The 27,304-nt window shown below is 43.0% G+C and overlaps 1 long non-coding RNA gene across 1 annotated transcript; it reads right to left on the bottom strand.

Moving 5' to 3' along the window:
• Window positions 1–18,802: 18,802 nt before the first annotated feature.
• On the bottom strand, window positions 18,803–24,496 carry LOC146442494 (uncharacterized). Its single transcript, XR_014849616.1, has 4 exons — window positions 24,324–24,496; window positions 23,626–23,703; window positions 20,718–20,767; window positions 18,803–18,961 (listed from the first exon to the last, which is right to left on the bottom strand). It is a non-coding gene; the product is annotated as an uncharacterized LOC146442494 (long non-coding RNA).
• Window positions 24,497–27,304: the final 2,808 nt, after the last annotated feature.

The following is a 27,304-nucleotide window of genomic DNA, read 5'->3' as shown; positions in this document are numbered from 1 at the left end:
CTTTTCTCTTGCTGGTCTTCACCCCAGACTCTATCTCTTTAAACTAACCCCAAAAGGAGTAACAATGAGTTTATGGCACAATTTCCCAAAACAGAGATCCTTGTTAGAAAAGTTGATCCCAAACATCAATCCATGGATCACACAGGGATAACACAAGAGTGCAACTGCAGTGCTAATGAGTACATTTGGGAAACCTCAAAGCCTTTCAGAGATAACATCCCAACTGTTTTACGATTTGTTTAAGAACAAATTCTTCCCTGTGAGGGTGGGGAGGTCCTGGCACAGGTTTCCCACAGAAGTTGTGGCTGCCCCATCCCTGGAAGTGTCCAAGGCCAGGCTTGGAGCAACCTGGGATAGTGGAAGATGTCCCTGCCCATGGCAGGGGGATGGAACAAGATAATCTTGAAGGTTCCTTCCAACCCAGGCCATTCTCTGATTATGATTTCAGCCACAGCAGGACTGTTGAAGTGCTCTCTGCATGGAGCTCAGTGAGCATCATGTTAATGTAGGAGACAACACAGGATGAAATCCTTCCCCTTCCTCTTCAGGCATTTGTGTGTGATGCTTGTGAAAGTAAAGGAAACGTTAGGAAGTGGGGGAAGACAAAGCTCTGCTTGCAGGTTTTGTTGTCAGTTGTTTTCAAACCCACAAGAAAGGAAATGTGGAAAAGAGGGCTTTAAAAAGAAAAGAAAAAAAACCAGAAAACACGCCCCACACATTAAAAAAAAACCCAAAAAAACACAACAAAAAACCTCCCCTCCCCAGCAGCTCAATGTCACAGGGCAGGGAGGCATTTTCCTCGCTTGCAGCATTTCCTGTGTCCGCCTTCCCACTGGGTCTTTCTGGATTTGTGAAAGGGAAAGGATGTTGTGTACAAAAGAGACCAAGCTGCCTGGGCAGAAAAGCGATGGGGGAGGACCAAAGAGAGGGGAAAAAGGAGTCAGCAGTAATAAAGGACACACAAATATCTTGCACTAAGTAGAGGGGTTTGGAGCACTTAAGCATTTAAGCCCCTTGTTGGATTGTTTATTCTTGCCCAAAACAAGAATTGCTGATTGGTGACCAAAACAGCATCTTGATGGTTACCAAGGGGGTGGAGAGAGGGAGGTGGGGTAGGAATGAGGCATTTTCTGTGCGTGGCTTTGAGGGAGATTCAGTATGGCAGGAAAAGAGAGGCCTTGTTAACACAGTGTCAGGGTGGTCCTTGTGATGGAAATACCAGACAGGAATCCTTGGCATGGCTCAGCACCACCCCTGCTCTGCTGTGCAGGAAAGGCAGGAATCCTCCAAAGAGCCTGCAGAGAGGACTGAGATCCCTCCTGGAGTTAAAGTGAGCCCAGATCAGCTCACAGCCTGAGAGATTTGGAGGGTAAAATCCTGTTTAAATTCGGGAGTGATGTAACAGCAGCAGCACTGAAGCACAGGGGTTGCATCAGTGGTGTATGGCCTGAACCAGGGTTTTGGCATATCCAGCACTCCCACACATCTGGACTTTCCAAGATGTCCAGAAATCCCCAGATCCAATCCCAAAGGACAGGCTGGAAAGGTCCTAAAAACAGTGCTTGAAGAGCTTGCCCTGTCAGCACGATGTGGCTTGCAGAGGTATTTTGTCCCCAGTGAATCCGGCAGTGTGGAAAAAGCTCTCTGTGCTGAGTTTAGTTTCTAATCCATGTCTCTTCTGTGGTTTGATACAGAATTTCAATCCAATTCAACTCCAGCACTCCAAAATTTGCCACACCAATGAGGAACATCAGTGCATGATTACAGAAACAAAATTATATTCAGGTGGACATTCCTGTCCTCCTCAGATTTACTTCTCATTGAACATTTCTTCCAGGGAGTTTGCACTGGATGTAGCTAATCTAGGTAAACACCAGACTTTTCCAGGCAAAGCTCCTGAACTGCTCAGGGAAGTGGTGGAGTGGGGATTTAAATCCCTGTGGGGATTTAAAAGAGGTGTAGATGGGGATGTGGTTTAGTGGTGGCTTTGCATTGCTTGATTAATGGTTGGACTCGATAGCAGAGATCTTTTCCAAGCTAAACAACTCCACGATTCCATGACTCTGTGATTCGAGGATTCTATGAACAGCTCACTAGCAAACACCATGAATTCCTGCCTAGAATATCACTCATTTCTGTGAGATGGAAAGGTTTGCTGGAGCTTTCACAGTCTCAAAATGCATTTCCATACCATGCCTTTTAGACAGCGATGATTTAAGAACTTCTATTCTCTGCCATGAGTCACTTTGCAAAGAAAACTCTGGTGAAATCTGAAAACCTTAATTTCAGTTCGAGGTTGGGAGACTGGCTGTCCTCATCTCCCCCTGCAGCCCATGGAAGAGATATTTGACTCCGGAGAGGGATGCAGGGAGCTGGTCTTGTTTGGGCAGAAATATTCAGGTAGGAGGGAAGCATTCAGTCCATATGATGATGTCCAGTTACCTCTGTTTTTAGCACAGGTACCAACCTGAAACGACCTGAATCAAGACCAGCTCACTGGATTAGGTTTCACCACTGACTTCTTTGTGCAATACAGATGAAGCACCCAGGATGGGGCAGGAGAAGCAGAAATGAGCTCAAATAACTCATTCCAAAAGCTTCTCCACAGTGCTCAACCTTGATGCATTCCTGCTGCCTTGACAAATCCTCATCTCTGGCTATCAATCACATTAAGGCAACCCAGAAGTTGTTATCCCACCATTAACCCTGGACTGCGTGTTCTTTGCTTCACTTGCAGAGTCTTTAAAGAGCGAGAAGATGCTGCATCTACTCAAACATCTCCAACAAGCGCTGTGAGTAAGCAGCCTTTGGTCCTTGCTGAGGAGTTTTAGAGAGCGAGTCTTTAAAAATGTAATTTATGGAGAGGGGGTTTTGTGTTAGAACAGTCATCGCTGCTGAGCTCAGCCGAGTGGAGAAGGAGGATGATGCAAGTAGAAGAATAAATTCCAAAAAGTAAAGAAATAAAGGACAAATAATATCAGCAAACATGAGGGACCAGTGAGTGATCAAAGTATTTTCATGCAAAAGTTTGTGTCAGAAGCAAAATCTTAGAACTTTTGAGGAAGCACAGTTATGAGGTGTCTTCCTGGACAGGGAAGGTGTCCCTGCTTTTGGCAGGGAATTGGAACTGGATGATCTTCAATGTCCCTTCCAACCCAAACCATCCTGTGATTCTCACTGCCAACATCTGCCAGGCTTCCCAGGCAATCCTGGGAGAGATATACAAGCAAGACACAGGAGTACAAAATCTTCACAACCAGTTGGCCAAAGTGTAGGATTTCAAGCTGATAGAAGCTGACAATTTGCAGACATAACAGGTAAATCAGTTACACCAGGAACATTTATCATAATCAGCTGTGGAGTGTGAGAAGTCCTCGAGGAGGAACAGTGAATAACCAAAGAAGGATGCTGTCGAATTTTTTTAAGTATTTCCAGAAAAACAGGTGCTAAGGAAAAAAAAAACAAAAAACAGACAGTGCCAGACAAAGACAGAAGAACACAGAGAAACACTGAGGCTGGATCTGAATATCAGCTCCAGCTCTCTTACTGAAAAAGAGACTCCTAAAACAGGGAGGCTATGAATTATCAGAAAGTCTCAAATGTGGCTGTGACCAACAGCCCACAACATCCTTTTAGCCAAAGTTTATCTGGATCTGATCTGTTCCTTACAGGTAATTATTATGTGAAAATTTATGTTTCATCTCTATCTGATTTTAAAAAACCCATAAAAAAATCACAAAACAAAAATAATATCCAAAAATATAATATGTATAAAAAACCATCCTGTTTTCTTTCCTTGTTTTGCATCACTTCTAATCAGACATAGATGGAAAAGGTTCTGCCCTAAATACTAAAGATTTGACTGGAGCTGTTGAACCCTTAACTTGTGAAAGGAGCTTCAACTTCTGCACGGTGACACCAAAATATAAATTTAATTTCTACCACATGCCATCACACCCCTCTGCCAACACACCTCATACACCTGGAGCCTCCTGTTCTCATTTCTCTGGCTGAAATCTCAGCTCACTGAGAGAATTGATTCAATGTACACATCTTTTTTTTTTTTGCTGATGTTGTTTTATCCCTTGTCTCTAATGGGAATGTATTATCTTTAACTCTTCTCAGAGCACTCAAGATGAGGGGAAAGCTGTTGAAAATAAATTAGACTAAAATAAACTCCGATTGGAAATGCTAAGTACTGCATGTTCCTGCTTTAGGAAAATGAAATACTTCATTCACATTCCTGAAACAGGACTTGGGACCATTTCAAGTGTTGTGACTTTTTTTAAATCCTCCAAAAATAGTGAGCGAGTGTTATAAATTCTTACTTTTCTCATATGATAAGGAATGAATTCATTATTAACAGAGCTTTCCTCTCTATGCATTTAATCAGAGCTGGGCCTCATTAACTAAAATGAACACATATTACAAGTGATTTTTGCCAAGTGCCTTTTTGACTGGTCACTGGGGATCACCTGAACACATCTATGCTGTAATTAATAATATCAATGTTGGAATGTTGTTGCACCTACCACACCTTTAAATGTGAACTTGACTTTCTGGTAAAAACTGGTTTTAGACTAATTTTGAAGAGAATCATAGATACAAAGGATGATTTGGATTGGAAGGGACCTTAAAGACCACACAGTTCCACCCCATCTGCTCTGGGAAAGGACATTTTCCACTATTCCAGGTTGCTCCAAGCCCCATCCATCCTGGCCTTGAACATTTCCAGGGATGGGACAGCCACAGCTTCAGGAATTTTCCAGGGATTTCTATAATTTCCAAACAGGTAGAGAGACAGACTGAACTGGGGAATCCAGAGGTGATGTGGACTCCACCTTCCTTTGTGTCTCCTTTGTGGTCCCAAATTTATTTTGCTTAGAGCTCCTGTTCCCCTCGTCTTTTTTCCAAGGACAGCATCCATGTAGATTAAACTCAGACAAAACAGTAAAGCACAAGAAAATTACATGCTGCAAGCACCCTTCCCTCGAGGAATAACCTTCCAGAATGAGCCACAGGATTTTCAAGGGACAGAACAGAGTATATGAGGATAGGCAGTGAGGTCCCCTGGGGGCACAGATATTCCAGAGAAGTCCTTCTCCTACAACTCCATTTGTCCTCTTCCTCCTTATTTTCTCCTCTTTCCCCTCCCGCCCCATGTGCTCCCCTTAAACCTTTAAGCAATTCCTCTCTCCCCTTGCTGTCTGCTTTGCCTTAAAACCCATGGTTTGTCCTTCCAGGTCACATTCCCCTCCTGAACTGCTCTTCTCCAAAGTCGCCCAGCTGGCACTTGCAATCTCCATCCCTGTTTATTCTCTATTCCCTGTGTCCTTGTCCTGACTAAAGGGCCTGGGGATGACCAACAGCTGCTGCAACCTGAGACCTTGAAGTGAAAAGCTTTGAAAATAGAGCAGGGACATCTCATCTCTTTTGAGGTTGCCCCACAGGGGAGTCAGGCAGGGAGTGGGGAAATGAAAGAGCAGGAAGAAGCTTCTGTCACAAAGATTCTTTGCCCCTTACACCTTTTCTATCTTATTCTTCAGGCTCCTCTACTCCTTTCTTATCAGACATAATGGGGAAGGGTAATGCGGTTATTGTAGGGCGACTCTGTCCAGCTCCACAGCCTGATAACTTCTGCAGTAAGGTGAAGGAAAAGGCACACAGAGCAAATTCCTGCTGAGATTCTGCTGTGTCACTCAGCGCACTTGGCAGAAACACGACGCGAGTCTGAGAACCCTGGGATGATTAAACTGCAATAAATACTACTATGAAAAAGATGTTTGCAGATGGTTTGAATCGGTTGTGTTTTAACATTGTTAAAAAGAGATTAAAACGTTAATTAATGGATATAATAGTCACCACTTACACCAAGCACCTTGTGTTTAGGTGGTCCCCCCGAATTTAAAAGGGTGATGAAGATGATTTTCCCAAGCTTAGAAAACACTGTAGACAGCACTGCAAATTGTTTCTTTTGTATCTCAGCACGCAGCTTCTCTTGTGGTGCTCACAAGTTGTTCCCATCTAATTTTGTTAAGTGACAAGCTCTGACCTTTGAGTTGCTGATAAGCCCCATTTGTTTCACTGATACCCAGCCAAACCTACCCAATTTTTCACTTTGGGCCAGCTGACAGGGCCTGGGTTAGGCTGTGGCTGGGGAGCACTCCAGGTTCTCAGACCTGTCAAGTCCTATATTGAATAAGAGACTCCTCGTGCTGACTCTCACCTTGTGTTACCCAGCAGCCTGGCTGGTGTAAAACTCTTCCAGCACTGCCCTGCTCTGCACTGCAGTCATCCTGAGCCCCCAAATGGTGGTGCAGAGCAGGGGACAGCTCTGGGTGCAGCAGCTGGCAGGACAGGGGTCATTTTAATGCTCAGCAGGGCCACTTTAATGTTTTCCCCTTTCCTGCTGCTGCTGAGATCCAACTCTTCATGCACATCTGTGCCCTTCCATTCTGCCTGCAGGAGAAGAGTGGGATGGACAACAGGAATGATCAGACAGCCCTGAACACACTTGTTCCCCTGTGCCAGAGCTAAGAAAAGCCCCAGTGAGCACTATTGGGTGAGAATCCAACAGCTTGGCCAAGGATCTTCCCTTTTAGCCTGTGAAAAACACGCTTCACTCTCCTGTTGAAATTTAAAGGGTTTAATAAAAGACAATAGGGGACACAAATAAAGCAAAGAAACAGCGCTGGGTGCTTGGCTCCAAGCCAAGAAGCACACCTGCCAGTGAGGGAGTCGTCTTAAATACTCTTTGTATTGCATCAGCCTTATGCATATTCAAACTTTTCTCAAAACTACTTTGCATGTTCCAAGAACAATTTTACATGGCTCCTCCTTGGTCCCGCCTTTTTAGAGCATGCGCTTTTTCGGCTGTGGTTTCTTCCAGTCTTGGTTATCGCCTCCCAGTTTGGGCTTGGGTCTGTAGTTCTTGCATCTGGTTACAGGCTGATAATCAGGTATCAGTGGCAGGTCTTCTTTTTGGGTGTTATCCAGTCAAGCAGGTGGTGTGGTTAGTAAAGGAAAGTTCTTTAAACTAGTTTTATTAGTTTTCATTATAATATTGAAATCTAGTTCATAACAGAAATTAAAACATTGGTTATACACCTCTATCTTTATGACAAGACTACTTCTGTAAAAAGAATAAAACCATACACGCAATGGATATCTGCGAAAAGCCAACACTATATTAGGATATATTTATAACATAGCCCCTTCACTCAGGAGGGTTTGTTAAACCCACATCTCCCACCCCTCCAAAGAGCAGGGACAAGCCTGATAATTCAGAGCTTTCCCTTCAGCCCTCTGTCCATTGCTGTCCTTCTTTCAACCTTGTTTCTTTCCCTGGAATCTCCTCTTCAGCCTTTCCCAGCCTTGATGCACCGTCGTTCCAAATAACAACCTTTGATTTTGGGGAGGCTCTGGCACAGAGGTTTCCAGAGATGTTGTGGACTCCTCATCCCTGGAAGTGTTCAAGGTCAGTCTGAAAGGGGCTCTGAGTATGCTGGAAGGTATCCCTGCCCACGGCAGGGGTTGGAGCAAAATGACATTTCCAACCGAAGCCATTCAATATTTGATGATTTTATGATTTTGCTCACAGTGCTCAAGTCATGACTATTTTCAGTGGTGTTGTAGCCATGAAAATCTAGAGAGGAAGTCTGACCACTAGGAAAGGCAGCTCAACTCTGGGCATAGAACATGAACCTTTCCTTCCTCCAAACATTTTTTCCCCCTGGGGAATACAATGCTTTAGGTCACTGGATGATCCTCACTTTGCATCAAGGCAAATCCTGAAGCCCTCAATTAATTTTTGAACAGTCTTTGTCCAAGTAGACTGGACTGTCTGCTTAAAAGACACAAGCAAAAGAATCTTCTCAGCTGTCAACTTTGCACCTCATTAGGAGGAGTGCAAACCAGAAGGAGAGACAAAAAAAGGACAGCAAATCTCTATTTCCAAAATAGCACTCAGTGCTTTAACAGATTCGTACACACAGCTCCAAAAACAAATGGTTGATTAAATTAAATCAGATTAAATAAACAAAAGAAACAAAGGGGAAGCACAGATAAGAATTTGGCTCTGTGACTGGTGTTATTAGGCGGGGAAAAACAGTTAATTTAAATTTTAAGGATGCTGTTTGTCAGGGTGGTTTCATTTGAACAGATCTATTCTGTCCATGACATGTTGCCAGATCTCCTCTTTGTGAAGCCAACAGGGAAAATCAGTGTTATTTCACCAGCCCTGTGCTGTGGGGAGATTGGGATGTATTGACATGAAGTTTTCCTATCAGAAAGAGCACTCTGGGCAGGATTTATTTCTTCTTTAAGCATTTTGTGTGGGCGGCCCACTGAGGCCACCCATATCTTGATGTCCAAGGGTGTCCATGCTCCAGGGATATATCCCAGCACCAATTACCCAGCAGAGCTTCCACTGCTGCTGTTGCATGTCAGGGATAATCAGAAATAAAATGAAGCATCATCTGAGTCATGCAGGTTCACTCAACCTTACAATTCCTGTTTTCTCTCAGCATTCCTGGTTTCTCAATGTATCTTTACCTTTTTCACATGGTGACCCTGGAGTGTTTTTCCTCTTTTCTGGATGGAAAGAAGGGTCCAGCTGAAGGTTTTCATTGTATGTCCTTGATGATGATTTCTGGTTTGCAATTCTTCCCTTTTCTCCCTTAAACACTCAGCCATGAGGGAATGTTACCAATGGCCCATTCTATTCTTTCTCCAGCTCATCAATATTAATTAAAGAGGAATCTACCAGCATTGGTTAGGAAAATGCTCCCATTAGCTGCACAAATGAACACCAAAGGAAAATCAGCATGGACAGCCCTGTGGAGCAGGATGCCACAGTCAACACAGGGTTCAGTTCTGAGTAGGGAACAATGAATGTTCTTGCTCATCAGCCACCCAAATATTCATATGCAGCAGAATTAAAAGCAGACAGATTTCCTACAGAATATTGTGCACAATATTTTGTAAACAACCCTGCCACAACATCCTCAGCTCTCCTCTCATGTAGAGAACCATCTCCTCCTGCTGAGATACACGAAGGACCTTCCCAAGTCCCAAGTCTGGCAATGCGTCAGCTTTGCAGATCCCTGCATTTCCAGACCTCCACAACCCTCAAAAACTCCCCAAATCCCTCCAGTTCTTCCAGAGAACCACTGAATTCCCACCCACACTATCTCCAGCCCCTCTCAGGTACCCTCATGACCTGTTTAGCAGGAAGCAGAGAGGCAGAAATGCCCTCAGAATGGACCAACAGTGACTGATGTGCCACCAGGGCAGGAGGAAAAGGTAATTCTGTCTTTCATGCTGAAACTCTGCCTTCCAAAGGTTCACAGATGAAGTTTTCTCTTCATTTCTAGGAACAAATTCTTGGGAATGTGAGTAATTCTTCCAGTATCATTGGAAACGACAAGCAGACAGAAACAGTTCTAGGAGGGGGAAACAAGACTGGCAGTCAGCTAAGACAGATGGACAGTTACAGTGTGATCATGTTAAAAATGAAAATCGAGGTAAAAGCCCATTTCTGAAATGTATCCAGAGGTTTAGCCACCTGTCACTCCATCTTCAAGTGCAGTTAAACAGTTTTGAATCAGTTAAACCTCCAGTGGGATTGCATGGTGTGATCCCTGCAACTGCAGGCAATGAAATGTGCAGCTGAGAGATCATCTCAGGGGAAAGGAAGAATTAAAACAAAAGCAGCATTTCAAAGTTTGAAATCTTCCAGGTGGCCACTGGTTCTAATCACCCAAAGTTAGCATTTTTCATGGTGTCATAGGAAAGAGGGAACCCCAAGAGGAGCCCTGGAATAAAAGGACTTTGGGACACTGGTGGATGAAAGACTGGACATGAACTGGCAATGTGAGCTTGCAGTCCAGAAAGAAACTTGTAACTACTGGGCTACGTAAGAAGTAATGTGGGCTGCAAGTTGAGGGAGGGGATTCTGCCCTCCCTGGCAGGAGTGCTGCATTCCAAAATAAGGAGGATGTGGAGCTGTTGGAGAGAGTCCAGTGAGGTCACAAAGATGATCAGAGGGATGGAGCATCTCTCACATGGAGACAGACTGAGAGTTGGGATTGTTCATCGTGGAGAAGAGGAGGTTCCAGGGAGACTTTAGAGCCCCTTCCAGTTCCTTAAGGGCTCCATGAGAGCTGGAGAGGGACTTTGCACAAGGGATGGAATGGCAGGACAAGAGGAAATGTTTTTCTTCTGGGGGAGAGTAGGTTTAGATTATCAATTACTAGGAATAAATTCTTGACTGTTAGGGTGGTGAGGCCCTGGCACAAATTTCTCAGAGAAGCTGTGGCTGCCCCATCCCTGGAAGAATGCAAGGCCAGGTTGGATGGGGTTTGGAGCAATTTGATCTCATGGGAGATATCCCTACTTATGTCATGGGGGTTGGAGAAGATGATCTTTGAAGGTCTCTTCCAACCCAAACCACTCAATGTTTCAATGTGAGGGAATCACCTCGTGTTGCTCGTGCAGGACTTGGAACGTGGGGACAAATTGTCCCTACAGCTGCCTTTAACAGCTCAGGTCACTGATGAACTTCCACAGAATTCCTGTTTATTGTATGTGGAGCCTTGACCTCTCACTCACAGAGAGAGACATCCCAAATACATAATATGGGATTTAATCACCTCAACACAGGCATGTTCAAACCCTTCAAACACTGATGATGCTCCAGAAGAGAGCAGGTCTCCTGTAGGTCGTGTGTCACCTCTGCCAGCCCTCTCCAGACCCCTTGGACACACTGGGAACTTCCAGAGTGCAAAACTTCCATGCATTTTCAAGCAAACTCCATCTCTGGATGAGGGTGAGATGCACCTCATGTGTGACACCCAAAATTCTGATGATTTCCAGAATTTCCAGGCAATGATCAAACCTCCCTGCGCTTTGCACAGTGGGATATAAGCCAGGCTTGCAGACCTGGCCACATTATTTTTAGTCGTGATAATACTAATAATGATCACGAGGACTCAGATGTTTAAGTTCAGCCCTCGAGAGACTGTGACCACAGAAGTCTAACAGCAAGAAACAGCCCCATCTGCTTTCCCATCTGAAATTAGCTGGAAATAGTCTTGTTATCCATTCGGCCCAAGCATGTCATCTGAAACAGCTTCTCAGCATATGCTTTTCAAAATATATTAGCTTGGTTCTGCAGGGTTTTTGGCAAAACATTTTCCATCATGATTTGCGAAGTCATCAGAATCTCAACCTTCCCGAGGAATGAGCTGATTTCAATTTGATGTTGCTTAAAACCAGATTTTACATAATATATTTCAGCATTTGGTTGGTAGAGTTATTCCATTTGAAATATATATTTAGGATACATTATTTATTCTGATTTATTTTATGTTAGAAGCTTATTTATTATGTTCTCTTTTATTCTGCATTTATCTTCACGTTTAATTTTATATTCACTTTCTTATTATAATTCCATATTCCATGGTTTTATCTAGTAAAAATGAAATACCAGATGTCAAACAAAAATAAATGTTGGAATAGTTTTAGTGATATATTCTCATTGACCAAAATAATGCAGTGCTTTTTTAAATGCACGAGAGGCAAAAATCAAAATATAACATTATATCACAGATTGCAATGAAAAAAACCATCAGAACTACTGAATTTCTCATAAAGCTGAGGCTCAATAACTCTCCTGGCTCACTATACATGCTGATATATTTATTCAATCATGCAAATATAAAAGACTCTTTTCCTAATACTGGCATTGCCTGTGTCATTAAAAATTGATTTACAAATATTTTTGCTTTTGTGAATAAACACTCCACTTGCTGTGATTTTTTTTTTTTTTTTTTTTGTTTTGTTTTGGAATTACATCATTATTATTTCTGCATATTTGACGTTGCTTGTTTACACTCGCTGGGTTTGGATCCTCTTCAATCTGACTCTAGATACATCCTGCTTCTCATTAGAAGAGCTAAAGAGCACACAGATCCTGCCTAAGCATATGTGGCATGTGCTATTCCTTATCCCCAGGCTGGAAACATTGATTTTCACAGTGAGGGAGAAGCAGCAGAACAGTGCAAATTTTGCTAATTATCCCTACACTGCGAATTCAGAAGGAGAAATAAAAGTCTGAGAAGGACCAAGCCCCAAAAGTTGTGTGAGATTTTCCTCTGCCTGTAATTCTTCAGCAAGTTTTTAGCCGACAAATGCATTTGGTGAGAGTCAGGATTCACCCATCACCAGTGTTTTAACCAAAATATGTGTACCAAACCCATCTCCAGTTCATCTTTCCTCACCCTGCCCACTGCAAACCCCTGAATCACAATAATCTGCCTTCTCCTCTCCCAGTGAACAGAGCATTAGGTAGAGATCTGCTTTTGTTTGTGATTGCTTTTTAATGTCTTTTCACTACAGCAGACAGGCCTGACGTCATTAAGGCTGTTGTTCTTATGTTTTGAGAGGATTACTAAATACCTAATTGATATCAGTTTCCTTTCCATTAAAGATTTAGAAAGTTGGTGGTATTTATAAATTTGGGTTTTTTTTCCAAATATTCTATGAGACAAAAGAACAAAAGTGATTTCATTACCTTCCCCAGTGCTGATAGGTTGTTTTGGGTTGCTTTTGCTTTCATTTTCAGGATACTGAACATTGTCTCATGTTACACTAAACTTTATGCAGATATTGAAAGGCCAATAAAGTTGAATGCTGAGAAGAGCTGATGCAGAAAGATGTCCAGGAAAGCCACTTCCAGCTGACAAGGGTTCTCCTGGTCTCACTAGTTTTTTTGTAAGCACTGATAAATCCTCTGTTTATTTTCTTCCTTCTGATCTCCCTTAAAATTCCTTGTTTCCCAAAATTGCTGATTGGGGCAGTATCCAATCATTCCTTCATTTTTACGATGAGGATCTCAGACAGACAGAAAAGGACAGACAACCACCACAGACATTTTGTAGGAACTCACACTGGAATTGCACAAATTTTTCAATCCAGCATAGCATCCAGAGCTGATCCTGATTTATCTCAGCACTTTCACCATCAAGCTTGGGGAAATGGACTTTTTCTGGTTCAGAGGATGGGCTTGGGTTGGATGAGAGGGCAAAAGGAGGCTCTGATACACCCAAAGTAAACCTAGGGCCATATCCAGATGTGACTTTTCCATCTCTCCAGCAACGCTGCCTCTGAAGGAGGCAAATCCAACTGCAAAAATGTCTGTATTCTGCTTGATCTCTTAAAGATATTTGGAAAGGTGTCTCTTCCATATTAGACAGAGAGGAAATTGGAAAAGAGAGCAAAAATCATAAAAACCAGCACCAACCCCTCAAGGCAGGAGTGAAATTGCACAGAACCAGATGTGCCCAGTGCAGAAACACCTTTGCAGACCTCCAAGGATCATCAAAATGTGTCTGAGAGAAGCAGCAGGAGATTCCAGCAGCAGCAAAGACAGCTCAATGCAAAGCTTGTTTGTGTCTCCTCTTCCAGTCTCACTTTGCAGCCTGGGGAGTGAAGTCCCAAACATGTTTGTCACCTTTCCTTTTCCATTTCTCAAAGCCAAGCTTTTCACACCGTCTGATCCACTGGCAATATTTCCCCAGGGCAAATTGGAGTCACCTGCCCCTGATAACCCAGGAGGAGTCCTCACAAAAGACACTCAACAATGCTTTAATTTGTGGGACTGCTCGCTTTGGTCCCAAGTTGGGACCTGGACTGTAAAAAAATGGAATTATTAACACTGATCTGCATCCTCCCTCACCTCACTGAGCTGCATATTTGTATTTGCCTCAGGATGGTGGAAATGTCTTGTGCTCTGAATCATACCCAAGTATTTATCACAGGAGTACTGAGCCTGCTTTTGAATTCTCCACAGCGGTAATTTCCCATTTACTCGGATTTGGTAGGTGGAGATCTTGGAGGTCTTTTCCAGCCTTAATGATTCTATGATTCTTTAATTGTTTCCATTACACTGAGTATACAAAATTCTTTTGCTTATCTCCTCCTTTGCTTTGATTTCCCTCTTCTTTCTGAGTATTTCGATCAGGGACACAGCCAATTTGGATGCAGTGTTCTCCAAAGGAAATGGATTTGGTAGCAAGGTAAAATCAGAATCATTTGGGTTAGAAAAGTCCTTTAAAACCATAGATATTATATATCATGTGAGATGTATTCAACCCAACACTGCCAAGTCCACCACTAAGCCATGTCCCTAAGTGGAACATCTACAGGTCATAAATACCTCCAGGAATGGTCACTGAGCCACTTCCCTGGACCACAGTGACCACACTGAGGTCCTCACACAGAAGTGAGCAGGGACAGCCCATAATACCTTTGGAAAAAGTAAAAATTCCCTACAGTGGTATGCACAGTGAGTGTTAAATCATAGGAGTTGGGGACTTTTCAGAAATCATCCCCAAATCATTCAATGCAGGAGACTTTCATTCCCTGAAGGGAGAAGCTACTGGTAAATTATCTGTTTAACCAGGGAGAAGCTGCCCATTAGAAAAAAAGGTGATCAATCATCCTGTGATTTAAAATCTGAATTTAATTTCAGACACATGCAGCAAAAAAAAGGGGAGGAGGGTAGATGGAGCATTAAGAAATTGCTATTTTGTCTCCAAAGCAATTGAGCAGCGTGTAATGAGGACCAGCAGGGACAAATATTCAAGGATGCAGCGCAGTTTCCTGAAACATGAACAGATGGAAAGCAACTCCTGTGTGTTGCTGACGACTCCACCCAGATGCCTTTGTGCTGCTTCAGAGCTTCCACTTCCAAATTCAACATTTCCAAGGAGGGACCAGAACTGCAGCCCAATCCATGCCATCACCTGGAAGAAGCCCTTAAAGGGAGGGATTGCCTGAACGAGGACATGTCTTGGTTTGGGAGGCAACAGGTTCTTTGTCTCCCGAGAAGAAAGTCAAATAACCATAAAATGGGTTGGAAGAGACCTTAGAGATCATGGAATCCCGACTCCCTCCCATGGACAGAGCACCTTCCACAAGACCAGGTTGCTCCAAGTCCCATCCAGCCTGTCTTGAATTTTTCCAGGGAGGCTTAAAGTCTCTTCTCTTCGCTTCTCTGTGGGCAATCTGCTCCAGAGCCTCAGCACCCTCTAGGAGCACAGCAAGGTTTGGAGGTGGAAATAACCTGGGACCAGAGGGCTCTATCTGCTCTATCAAATTACTGAGATACCAAGTTTACTCTTGAGTTCTGATATCTCCAAATCTCTGCCAGCACAAATGCAGACTGAGTCAGGGGCAGGACTGGTTTTTTCAGAAAGAAGATCTGCAGGTAGCTGGACATGGGCTCACGCATGAGATGAAGAGGTTTCCCCTGTCCTTCCCCTTACAGGAGAAAGGTTTGACCTTGAGAACAAGGACACTGTAAAATTCAAACATCTGTACCTGTCTGTTTTTTCTTTTTGGCTGGGTTTTTTTGTCGGTTTGTTGGTTTTTGGGTTTTTTCTTCCCTGTGAAACGTAACATGAAACTGCTCATGTTATTTTTTTTTCTCACAATACTCTCTTGTTCCCTCCTAAGGTGGACTGGTGAAGGCCAAGGCTCAAACAAATTGAAATCTCCAGGTATCTAACAGTCATTTCAGCTTCTCCACATGGTCCTTTGCCTTGCTGGGGCTTCTGCAGTCGGGTTGTTGTTCCACTTGACATCTCCAATCACTTCTATTTCTTGAAGAAGTGGAAATTCCAAGCCCTGTATCCAATGGGTACTGATAAAGACCATGAGAGCAGAACCTGTCTGCTCAGTGTTTGGTGGCACAGGCAAGACAACCACGAGCAAAATATTCCTTGAGAGTCATTTCTGTTCCAACACATTCCAATTTCCCAGCCCCACTGCTTCTGCATGAGCTGCTTCCATATGAGTAAACGAGAAAATTCTGCTTCACAAATTACCACCAGCTAGTGGATGGCTCCTGTGCTCAGCAGCTACCCACTCACATGATGTCTGAAGCTGTGTGTACATTATTCCCCCAAGTACCAGGAATGTTCTTATACATCTAAATTCAGCTCAGAATTTGCCGTGCTTCGTTCGTGCAGCGATTAGTGGAAGGCCTGAGCTTATTTCGTGCTGCAGGCACTGTAATCATTTTACTTGGGGATTCACCTCGGGGATTAACAATCTTGCAAAGATTGGTACATCAGATACAGTTCCCAGAGGTAAAAATGCCATTTTTGATATGATTAACTGAGGGAAGTTGCAATTATAAATAGACATACATGGGGCTGGCAGGAACCAAGGAACTGAGTTGCAAGGGGATGCTCAAAGCTTGTTTTTACCCTACCTGATGCTTTCTGTCACCCTTAGGAGTACTGTGGTTCTTGAGCATTGCCAAATATCTGTTGAACTCCTGGGGCCAGGTCTTTTTCCAGTGTAAATTTAAATCTCTGCCCAGTTTGCAGTGGTAAAGGCCAGTTGATGTCTTCACACCAAAATATTGCACGTTGCATTGCAAATTGCCCTACACTTTAAGCAGAGAAGAACTCCAACTTATTTCATTGCTGTTACACCCACTTTCATGTGGTGTGAAGTGCAGCAGATTTCAGGATATTTCAGTTTAAAGGACTGAATTTTAATGAGAGTATCTGTTAACCTCTCCAGTCCCAGCTATTTCAAACACTCTGTAATTCAATGCAAACTCACTCTGACAACTATTTGGCCTCTTCAAAGAAATCCCTGACTGTTGAGAGGTCTAAGAAGGCTGTGAAATATCCTTCATTATTTTTTAAGAACCACATAAAGGTGTCTTTGTCTGTCACTTGCTGGATAACACTGTGCCCATGAGGATAGGTGCAGGTTTTAGATCGCCTGGGATAATGGATCAAAGCTCCCTGGACTCAGCACATGTCCAGAGTGACCTCTCATCCTCCCAAAAAGTTTCACGGAAAGTTTTTGGACGGAGGAATTTATATCAAGCCATTTCTGGGAACCCTTTCTGCAATACAAAAAAAGTCCTCTGTCATTCATTTATGAAAAACATGTCACATAATGGATCTGAGTGTTGGATGAGCTTCCCTGCTCTCCTGCAAACAAAAATAATGGCATCTTACACACACATAAAAAGAAATGTAGGTGTAAGGAAAGCTGCCCAGACCCTGGTTGAGATACAACAATTTCAGAGCCTTTCTTTCTTGTTTTTTCACTTCCAGGTCGCTTCCTGGACCTTTACACACATTTTCTTCCATCAGCTTTTGCTTCAGTCACCGAGAAAAAAAGAAAAAAAACAAACAGAAACTCGATGGCCAGGGTGATGCTGTTGAGCAGAGCCCTCCCTGCCAGCTTGCTATTTCTGGCTGGATCTTTTTAAACTTGTGGACGGCTCTGTGAGCCTTATTTACACTTATTTACCAAACTCCATCTGACAGAAAACACAGCAGCTTTTCCCCCCTCCTCTCCGTGGCTCTGCAGAAGGATTCACGCAGGCAGAGCCACAGTGCCCACTGAATGGCAGAAAATGTGATGGGAATGGGTGTGAATCCTCGCTGCTGCAGGAACAGAGGAAGAAAAGGAGCAATACAAGTTCAGACATTTTTGGAGACACCTCTCTAAGTGACCCCTGCAGACTCAAATGAGGACAGCGATGTTTCACACTGGGTGAATAAAACACCCTCTTCTGATTTTTTTTTTTCAGAATGGAGGGTGGCCCACTTAGATGTGGGACAGAGCAGCTGTTTAGCAACTCAGAGCAACACCCAAAGCTGGTGCCAGGCAGAAATTCTGCGGAGAAATTAAATGCCTGGGAAAACTGAAGCAGGTAGGATGTGATTTCTTGGCAGTGTGCAATCGCAGCACTAATCCAATAAAAAGCACCACCTGGTTTGCTGAGCTCAGAAAAACCTCAGCATCATGCTGGGACACTGAAGTGAAAATAACATGAAGCCACTGCACTCCCAGACAGGTCCTAGAGACTCCAATCTTTGGGTTTCTCTCTGTAGACCTCATCACACATGGATGAGTTCCTGCAATATGGAAGTTTCTGAGAGATAAATTCTTTCAACTCATGGCAGGGATCTGTCAGCTTTTTCAGCCTTGAAAATTAAATTAAATGAGTGTGGCCCAAACAAATCATCAGAGAAGGGACAAGATGTGCCATCACTAAGCTTAGAACAGCCATGAATGAACCTGCAGAAGGATCATTAACATTTAGAATTTGGGCTTTGGAACAAGATGATCTTTGTGGTCCCTTCCAACCCAAACCATTCTAAGATTTTATGATTCTATGATTCATGGACTCATCAGCACATTCCTTGCCAAAATTCTTAGGTCTTTTCCTCTGCAGAACAGCAACATCTTTATATCTCTCCCACAAGGGCTTTAGGTTTCCTTGTTATTTAAGGTGGGTGTAAACCCAGAGTAACTATGATTAGGGCAAGGAGAAGTCACAGAGAGATTCTATGACTGATCTGTTTCCTCTTCTCTTCTCTTCTCTTCTCTTCTCTTCTCTTCTCTTCTCTTCTCTTCTCTTCTCTTCTCTCCTCTCTTCAGTCCAATCATTGCAATTTCAGACAGAGCTGGTACTTACCTGCATTTAAAACACGATTACTTTTGGCATAAGGGGCTTTGGGAGTATCAGAGCAGCTTTTGAAATCAGAAGGATGCTCTTACCTTCACAGCACAGTGACTTCCAAAGGGAAACTGTGGCTGGTGGATTTTGAAGCAGCTCACACAAGGATGGGAGAGTTGATGGTACACTGATACATGAACCAATGCAGGGAAGGCTGAAGGATACTGAAAAATAATAATTATTGTCCCTGACATGACTTATTCTCTCTCTAGAAACTCTAGGAACTCTAGCAACTACCTCAACCCCTTGAAAGTAATTTCTTGCACATGGAGCTTCTTCTAGGAGACTGTGGGGGAAGGACTTGAAGGATCAGGAGCTTCCTCCCCTCTCCTGGTCTTCACCCTCTTGGCCAAGCTGAAGGATTTCAAACACACATCACAAGTCATCCTCCTGATGAGATCCCTGAGGAGAGCAGACAACGGATTTAATTTGAAAACAACTTTGGATAACTTTTTAAAATAACCAATAACTAATGAAAAGTGCGCTGGCCAGAGAAATTGTGAAACCACAGAAACCCCTGGAACAAACAAATAAATAAATAAAAGCCCTGCTTTACTGGAAACGTTTCTGTAGTGAAACCAACTGCAGTGAGACGCAGAACAATCTTGCCAGTAATGGATAACATTTATCACATTCACGGATTCATGGAGCCATTCTGCACACCTGAGGCTGCTAACAACGTGGGGGATGGAGGGAGCTGCACTAAAGGCCAACATATGGCAGTAAATCTGGAACAGCTGAACACTGGGATAAATTCACAGTCATAACTCCAAATTTTTAGGGCCCTGACTTCCCAGTTGCCCTGTAAAGAGTTATCAATGTAGGGGATAAAAAATGCCTTTTCATCAGTAAGTTATGTGGAAAAAAAAGGTGAAATTCAGTTTTAAGAGCAGATATCCTGAAGTTAATTCCAATAATTGGGCATCTACTCTAAGGCAGGTGTCTCCAACAGCCAGCAGAAAAAGTCACCTCTGGACATCACTTCCCAATTTGCCTTCCATGGGGAGCCTTGTTCACCAATCACACAGGGAAACAAAATTGTGTGACAATCATGGAGCTGGAAAAGGACACAGGATTGAAGTTGCTAGACAACAGAAGAGAAAATTGATGCCTTAATTTTCATTTTACTGATTATTTGTCCTGGCCCTCTGTTTGCCTTATTCCTGCAACTCTCAGAGGCACGTGAGGAAATAATTAAGGCATAATCTCTTTTTGCTTGGTAAAATATGGAGTAATAAATGGCTGCTAAGATTGATTAGGAGCTGAAGCAAAGCACAAGCCCGGGGTGGACATCACCTTGCTGTTTCTCAGGATGATGCAAAGAAATTGAAGTCAAGCCTTTTGCAGGTAAATCACAGTCTTAAATTGGGAAAAAATAATCTTTGTGCACAGCTCCTTTCCTTAGGGTGACTGAATGGTTCTGTAGCGTTTCTGCTTTTTGTTGTCCAGAAAAATTGGAGCAAAATCAGTTTCTTTGAATGGATGACCACACTTCAAAGGAAAATATAACTGAAAAGCCAGTGTGAAAGCCACATTGAAATATAGGATTTTCTGAGCCAGCTAAGAGGCTGGAAAACCACTTCTGTCTGCCCCAAAGCAGCACCAAGGAGTTGTAGGGCTGGGATTGATGTCAGAAATCAATCAAGAGGTTTAACTTTCAGGCTGAAGTGAAAGTGGGGCCATGAATAACCCATGGAGGATGCAGAGGACACAAGGAAGGTTGCACAGGGCAGACTTGGCTGCCAAACAATGCAGGAGAAGTCACTAAAAATGTGAAATCCCTTCTCCAGAAAGATGCTTAGTCTTGCAGATTAACAAGTAATGGTGCCATAGAGCCAAACTGGTTTTCCCCTTTTCCTTTTCCCTATCTTTTCCCCCTTTCTTTTATTTTTTGTTTCTATTCCCTTTAAATTTTCTGTTGTTAATTTCTTTTTCTATTTCCATTTTCTTTTTCATTTTCTCTGTCTTTCACTTTTCACTTTTTCCTTTTTCCTTTTCTTTATTTTTTCTCTTTTTCCTTTTTTCTTTATCCTTTTTGTTTTCCTTTTTTTTCCCTTTTTTATATTTTTTATTTTTTAAGAGTTTACTAAGCTATTCCATTTCGGAAGGGGGTATTAGTTCATTAGCTGCCTGCCCACATGGCTGAATATCTGCTTACCTGCCTTCTCCTCCCACTCTTGTGTTGGCTGCTGCTGCCCAGCTCCCTGCCTGAAGGCAAAAGTGTACATGACAAAGATTGTGGAGGCTGGCAAGCAAGGACCATCACTTCAATTTTTGCTGATAGACAAACAGTGCTTTTGTTGGAAAAATAGGTGTGAAAAGTAGTCACACAAATATTTCAATGTTAAAAATATAAAAAAGAAATTATTTTCATTAGAAAATCATTCCAGGTAAGTTTTTCCCCTACTGCATGGATCACAGGGAATGGTTTCTCCTGTGGTCAGAGGCAACTGCAAGATTGGCTGAGATTAGATTTGGATTTAGATGTAAAAATTAGATTTAAAGATAGGAGATGCAGGAGTCCAATCTGAACATGGGCATGAGTGTGGCTGAACATTCATTCCCCTCTCGGTGTCCACTGATTTTTCCACCCCTGGGCACACCAGTGTCAAATATTCCATCATGAGAATCCCCATTCTATTATTTTGATGCCAGGTGATCCACAAGTTCATAGCCAGAAATCTGGGAATGTAGTGACCAGTGAAGTGTAGAATGAATACAAACTGATCACAAGCCAAGTCGTGCTGGTAGAGCAACATTACTGTGTAGAACAGACCTGCAGTTCTAAAAAGGTCATCATGCAACAAACAGTGACAGTTGGCCTTTACCCCTCCTTGATCCCACAACAACCATAAAATGTACTCAGCTGAAATATTTAATGCTTTACTTGTGGAAGGGATGATGCTCAAACCCAGAGAAAGCAGCTGCTGAGGAAGGTGAGCACTCTTCAAATGCCACTTACGGCTTCATATTTCCCTCCCTCGTATTCTTGTCATGTTTTCCTTCTTATCTGTAGGTCCAGTATTAATATGAAGCAATAAAGACAAAGATAACTTCCTATTGATCTGGAAAATAAACTGGGAGACACAAAGTGGAGAGGACAGAAAGACAACCCTGCTGTAGTGCCTTTGAATGTTAACTCAGCACCTGTGTTTGGACCTTGTGGCAAAGGAGGAAGCTGAAAGGAAAAGGAAGATGCACAAAATTAACTTTAAAAATACATTTGTCCCAGGTCTGAAAGGATGGAGACACCAAAAAGAGGGACATTCATCTTGAAGCCTTCCTGGAGATTGATGGAAGCAATCTTTTCTAACACAAGGAAAGCACTCGGATTTGATCAGTGGCAACTTAAAGACATCCAAACTGAATCAACCTTCTGCTCTTTTTGTGATTTTTACCTCCTTCTCCTCCTCCTCCACCCTTTTCTGATTCCCAGGAAAAGCCCCCAGGAGCAAAAAGGAGAGTCCAACCTGCTGCTGGTGTAACTCAGCTTCACCCTGTGGGTCTGGGGGGACCTGGCCTGAATTGTCACTGTGAGATTGGGTTGCAAATTCTCCAAGCAGAGCAATTTACTCTCTCAAAGGAGGAAAAAGCCTTGCTGAAGGTATGGAAAGCTTCTTACAACTTGTAGTTTTCTATGCACTCCTGCCAGACACATCTGTGGCTCCACTTCACTGAACTGCATCCTTTAAAACCCCTTTGACTCAGTGGTTTTTTAGTCCATAAAGGGTGTAATTTAGCATTGACTTCCACTAACTTCAGGGGAGCTACACAAATTGTGCCAGCTGAGATCTGGCCCTCAGCAGTCCATTAGCCCCCCTAACCCAGGTGGGAAAATATTCCTACCTCAGACTCACTGTCACTACACTCTTCATCTGCCCTTCTTTTATACAACACCATCTCCACCATGCTGGATTTACACTGTTGTGCCTGAGGAAAAAAACAAACCCAGACCTCTACTTGAAAAATAGGATTTGTTTTCTCTCCTGCTTTTCTTTCCCTTGCAGGCCCAGCACTATCATGGCATTCTGAATTGGAGATGAAACAAAACCAGCTCAGGAGCATGGTACATGAGGAAAAGACAGTTAACCTGCAGAGGATCAAAGAGATCATTTCTCACAGAAGCATCCACAGAAATGAGAAGTAATGAGCTGAGACCTCCTCAACAGCTTTCCATAATGCAAAGCATTGGGCAGCTGGTCAGGTGGAGAAAAAGAAATAACCAACCAACCCTCTTTTTTTTTTCCTTTTTTCTTTTTTTTTCTTTCCTTTTATTTTTAGCCAGAAGATGTGTTTAGTCCAGGGTGAACAAATCTGTCATGTTAGTGAGATCCTCCCGACCACAGCACCACTCTGAAAAGTTCAGCTTCTCCAAATGGGTCATTCCTGCCATCAACCACGGGGTGAGCACAGCAGTGGCTGATTAACAGCTTGGGGTAAAAGCCATGTAGGACAAGGATGAGGTGAAACCTTGCCCTGAAACGAAGCTGTGGGAGAAATGAAGTGGATTTGGTTATAATTTTCCAGGAGCCTGCAGCCACAGCAGCAGCAATGAGCCCTGGAGTTCACAGCTCTGGGCTGTTTCTGTCCTGCTTGCAATGCTGGGTACATCTGTGCCCTAAGATAGTCCAGAGTTGCTCTGTTCATTCGGCCTGTGAGGGTGGAACAGGGTTAGGATAGAAAAGTGTCACTCAGATTGAGAGTCCTCAGAGAGAAGAATGTCCCTGCAAAGGCCGCTACACTGGGGATTGTTTTATCCATGTCATGACAGATGAGGGAGGAATAGTAACACCACCAATTTTAGGTATTCTCTTAGATCATAGAACCATGGAATGATTTGGGTTTGAAGGAACCTTCAAGATGATCTTATTACAATTCTTTACTAGACCAGGTTGTTCAAAACCCTATCTATCCTGGCTTTGAACTCTTCCAGGGATGGGGCATCCACAACTTCTCTGAGGAGCCCATTTCAGTTTCTCAGCAGCCTCTATTGACCTTAATCAAGAGATTTTCACAGTCTCTTTCTACACTTGACAGTCAGAAAATATAGGTGGGATTCATCTTACCTGTTTTCAGGTGTCTACGTCCGCATGGGATTTCTGGCCTCCTATAATAGTGGAGGTCAAGTCATCAGACACACAAATCTGAAAAGGAAAAGTTTCCTCCTGCAATGAATCTTTTTTTTTTTTAACAAGACATGCGATTTATTCCAGTATGACCCAACTACTCACCACACAAATGAGTAAGAAAGGAGTAAATATAATCATTCAAACACAACATATGTAGATCAGTAAAAGAAAACCAGAGGAGAGATTCATTATAAAACTAAACTCTGAAATTTGGAATCACACATGAATCTTGAAGTACCCAGGGACTAGATCTGCCTGCATTGAGAGGATGATTTCCACTTGCAGCCTTTATTTAGAAGAACCAAGCACTGATGACCAGCCAGCGAGATGCGGATTCATGTTTATGAGCCGCCTGGCAAATACTTACGCACCTCCCACAAAAACCCTCTAATTAAATGTTAATTAAATGCAACACATTAGGCTTAGCAGACTCTCTGCTGCTGAGTTATATACATACACTGCAGACACTGTAATGAAATACTTGACTTTGATTTACGAACATGAATGCAGCTAGAACTGGGGCTCTCGCTGCTATCTAATTTTGCACAAAACAAAGGAGGCTGCCTTGCCTCTGCTAATGGTTCCAGCTTTATAATGAATACTTCCATCCGTGATGTAATTACACACTAACTTACAGGCAGGGAAGTGACACAAGCAGAGAAATGACTTGCAATGGAGAGGACCTCCTCTCCTGGCAGTGGGAAAGGATTTTTCCAGGTCTCCAGCAGCAAACGCCCTTCAGCCACCGCAGTGATCTCATTTCAGTCCTCATCACTCTCACTGCCATCACTAAGCCTTGCTTGATCCGAAGGGATGGGAACAGCAGGTGAGGCTCAGATTGTGTCATGCCCGTTACAGTCAAGATGATGAAGGGCCACGGGTGGAAATCATCAAGGGAAAATTAGAGGTGTCACTTCAGGTGTGAACTCGTTTATGCAGATGGCTCCTGATGGAGCTTCTCAGTGCCACATTCACTCGTTTCACATGCTAAATAATCAACACATTATTAACCTTTATTCAGCTTCAAAGTAAGAAAATATCACAGAAAAACTGAATATTCTGAGTTGGAAGAGACCCACAAGGATCACCAAGTCCAACTCTTAAGTGAATGGCCCATATGGAGATCAAACCCACAATGTTGGTGTTATCAGCACTGTGTTCTAACCAACCCAGTTCTGGCCCAAGTACAGAATTGCCTCAAGTTTGCCTTCTTTTTATTTTTATTTTCCACCTGACCCCTTAAATTTCCAGTGTAGACACTACTGGCAAATTTAGAAATTCTGAAGTACTTCGTGTTCCCAACAAGCAAGGTGCAGCGTGGCATATGGGACAACTGAAACTCTGTAAGATTTATAATATTACTCATTTTCTCCTGGGCTTTTCAGTAGAATTCTCCCTTACTGCCCAGAAATGGATGCAGATCCTGTCATGCCATGTAATGCAACTCCTCAGTGATACTCAGCATCTGGCACAGGGTATTAATCCACGTGGAATCCAAAAAAATATCCTGATAGAGGAACAATATTTGTAAAGTTTCCACACAAAAAGCCCTCCAAAGCTCTGAGGCTACTGGAAAGTGTCCACCTGCCAGGGAAACCTTCAGTATTCCTTCCCAAGGACTCTTTTTGGCTCTTGGGCAATGGCCCCCCAGCAAAAAGGCAGATTAAACTGCCCTATGAATTTGTGAAGCTTTGTAGTGACTTCAGGCATAGTTTGTGCTGCTGCACTGATGTCAGTAACTGGGTTGGGACTTTTAATATTGGCTGAGGTATCTTCTCCCTACGCTGTGAATGAGATCTTTTAAAGCCCATAGCTCATTCTCCTTAAAAATGTGTAGATCATTTCTCAATGTGGAGAAAAGTATTGCTCTGCAAGCAAACCCAGCAATACAGAAAGAGAAAATTGAAAATAACAACCCTTGCTGCAGTGGCACGAGGCTGAAGTCGCTCATGTTGTGTAGTACTTTGAGATTCCCAGAATAAAAGGCACGGCTGAAACGCACATTACTGTCTCAGGGACAAAAAAAAAAGAGAGATGAGATGAAATAATGATAAGAAAAGGCAAAATAAATGAGTTACTCGCCTACCTGAGGGCAGGCTGTGCTGATTTTATGAATGTGAGAAGCTATTCTTGGCCTTACACAGGCGTCTGTGAAAAATGTGCCACTGTTGCATCCCTCTGCGCGTAGTGAGCGCGGCAAAATTCAGTGCACCTGACACGTCCTGCAGGACGGCGTGAGGAACTGACCACATCTTTCTGGAGGGCTCCCCGTGCGCTGCAGCTGACTAAAGGACCAGCAAGGTCAGAGACTACCTTGGATGCAGTCCTAGAAAACCATCCAGGCGCACTAAATAAAACAGAAGCCAGTAGGCATCTGGGGAGAAGTGATCTTAATGCGTTCGGATCAGAGATGTCGCCAGCAGAAGGCTCAAGCAGCAAAGCTCGGGGCAGAAGACCATGGGAAGCTTTACCTTAAACAGAGGTCCTTACCTGTGAGGAAATAAAAACTGATGCTGAAAACATCTCTTTATTCCATATTGCTAAGTGGAAGGGAGGGGGCTTTCCTTGAGAAGTCCCAGACATGGTGACAAGTTGCTGTTGCATGAAGAAAGCAGAAAAAATGGACATTCAGGCACATTACTTGTTAACACAAAGCTGCAGAAGATCAGAATACTTCATACCAATGGAGAAAATTTATTTTTTAGGTATTACATGACCTATTGTAGGCATCTCCTCCAGGATGAGAATGTTCGCACCAGGCAGTGCCTCTTCACTGTGTTTGGAGGGCAGAGAAATGTTACCCCTCAGACCCTATAAATCTCTCACCTCCTTTTTGCATTTTTAGGGCCTTGAATCCTTCAAGGGACACCATACTCTGGTTTTGACTCCAAAAGAAGTACAGAACTCCATTTTTGGAGCTCAAAAGGCACCCAAATTAGCTATAGTCAGCCAAGAGATGAACATAACATTGAATTCTACTGATGATCTACAAAGACCAGTTACAAATTATGCTGCTTATTTAGGAAATTGAGTTCTTGTTTCATCCTAGCCTTTGTGGGTTGAACTATTCCCCAGCCACAGGAGCTGAAAACATTGAATGAAGTTGACACAGTCCCAGTCTAATACATAAAATCTGAGGTCATGCCTGTTTCAAAACATCCCTTGATTTTTGAGATTCATGGCCTGAATATTTAGAAATTCCATTAAGTTACCTTTTTGTTCCACTAAAAATCATTACTTCTTTCCTTCTCTACGTGGGACAACTTATAATTTTTTTTCCCTTTGAAAAGCATTATAATATATTTCTGGATCTCTGTCCTGGTTTCAGCCAGGGTAGGGATAATCTCTTCTCAGGAGCTTTTACAGTGCTGTGTTTTTGTTCTTGAATGAGAGTGGTGTTGATAACAACTGATGGTTTTCGTTGGCTTTTTTTTTTTTTGTTTAGTTGTGCTTAAAAAGTCAAAGACTTTTCCCTTGTCTAGTGCTCTGTCAGAGGAGGTTTGCAGAAAAACTGAGAGTGAGCATAGCTTGGACAGGTGACCCAAACTGGCCAAAAGGATATTCCACACCACAGAACATCCTTCCCAGTAGATAAACTGGAAGGAACTACCAGGAA

This window comes from Lichenostomus cassidix, chromosome 2, assembly GCF_008360975.1.
Source record: "Lichenostomus cassidix isolate B80296 chromosome 2, HeHo_3.0, whole genome shotgun sequence".
NCBI lineage: Eukaryota > Metazoa > Chordata > Aves > Passeriformes > Meliphagidae > Lichenostomus > Lichenostomus cassidix.
The sequence above is the reverse complement of the archived record's forward strand: the minus strand, read 5'-3'. Positions and strand labels throughout refer to the sequence as shown.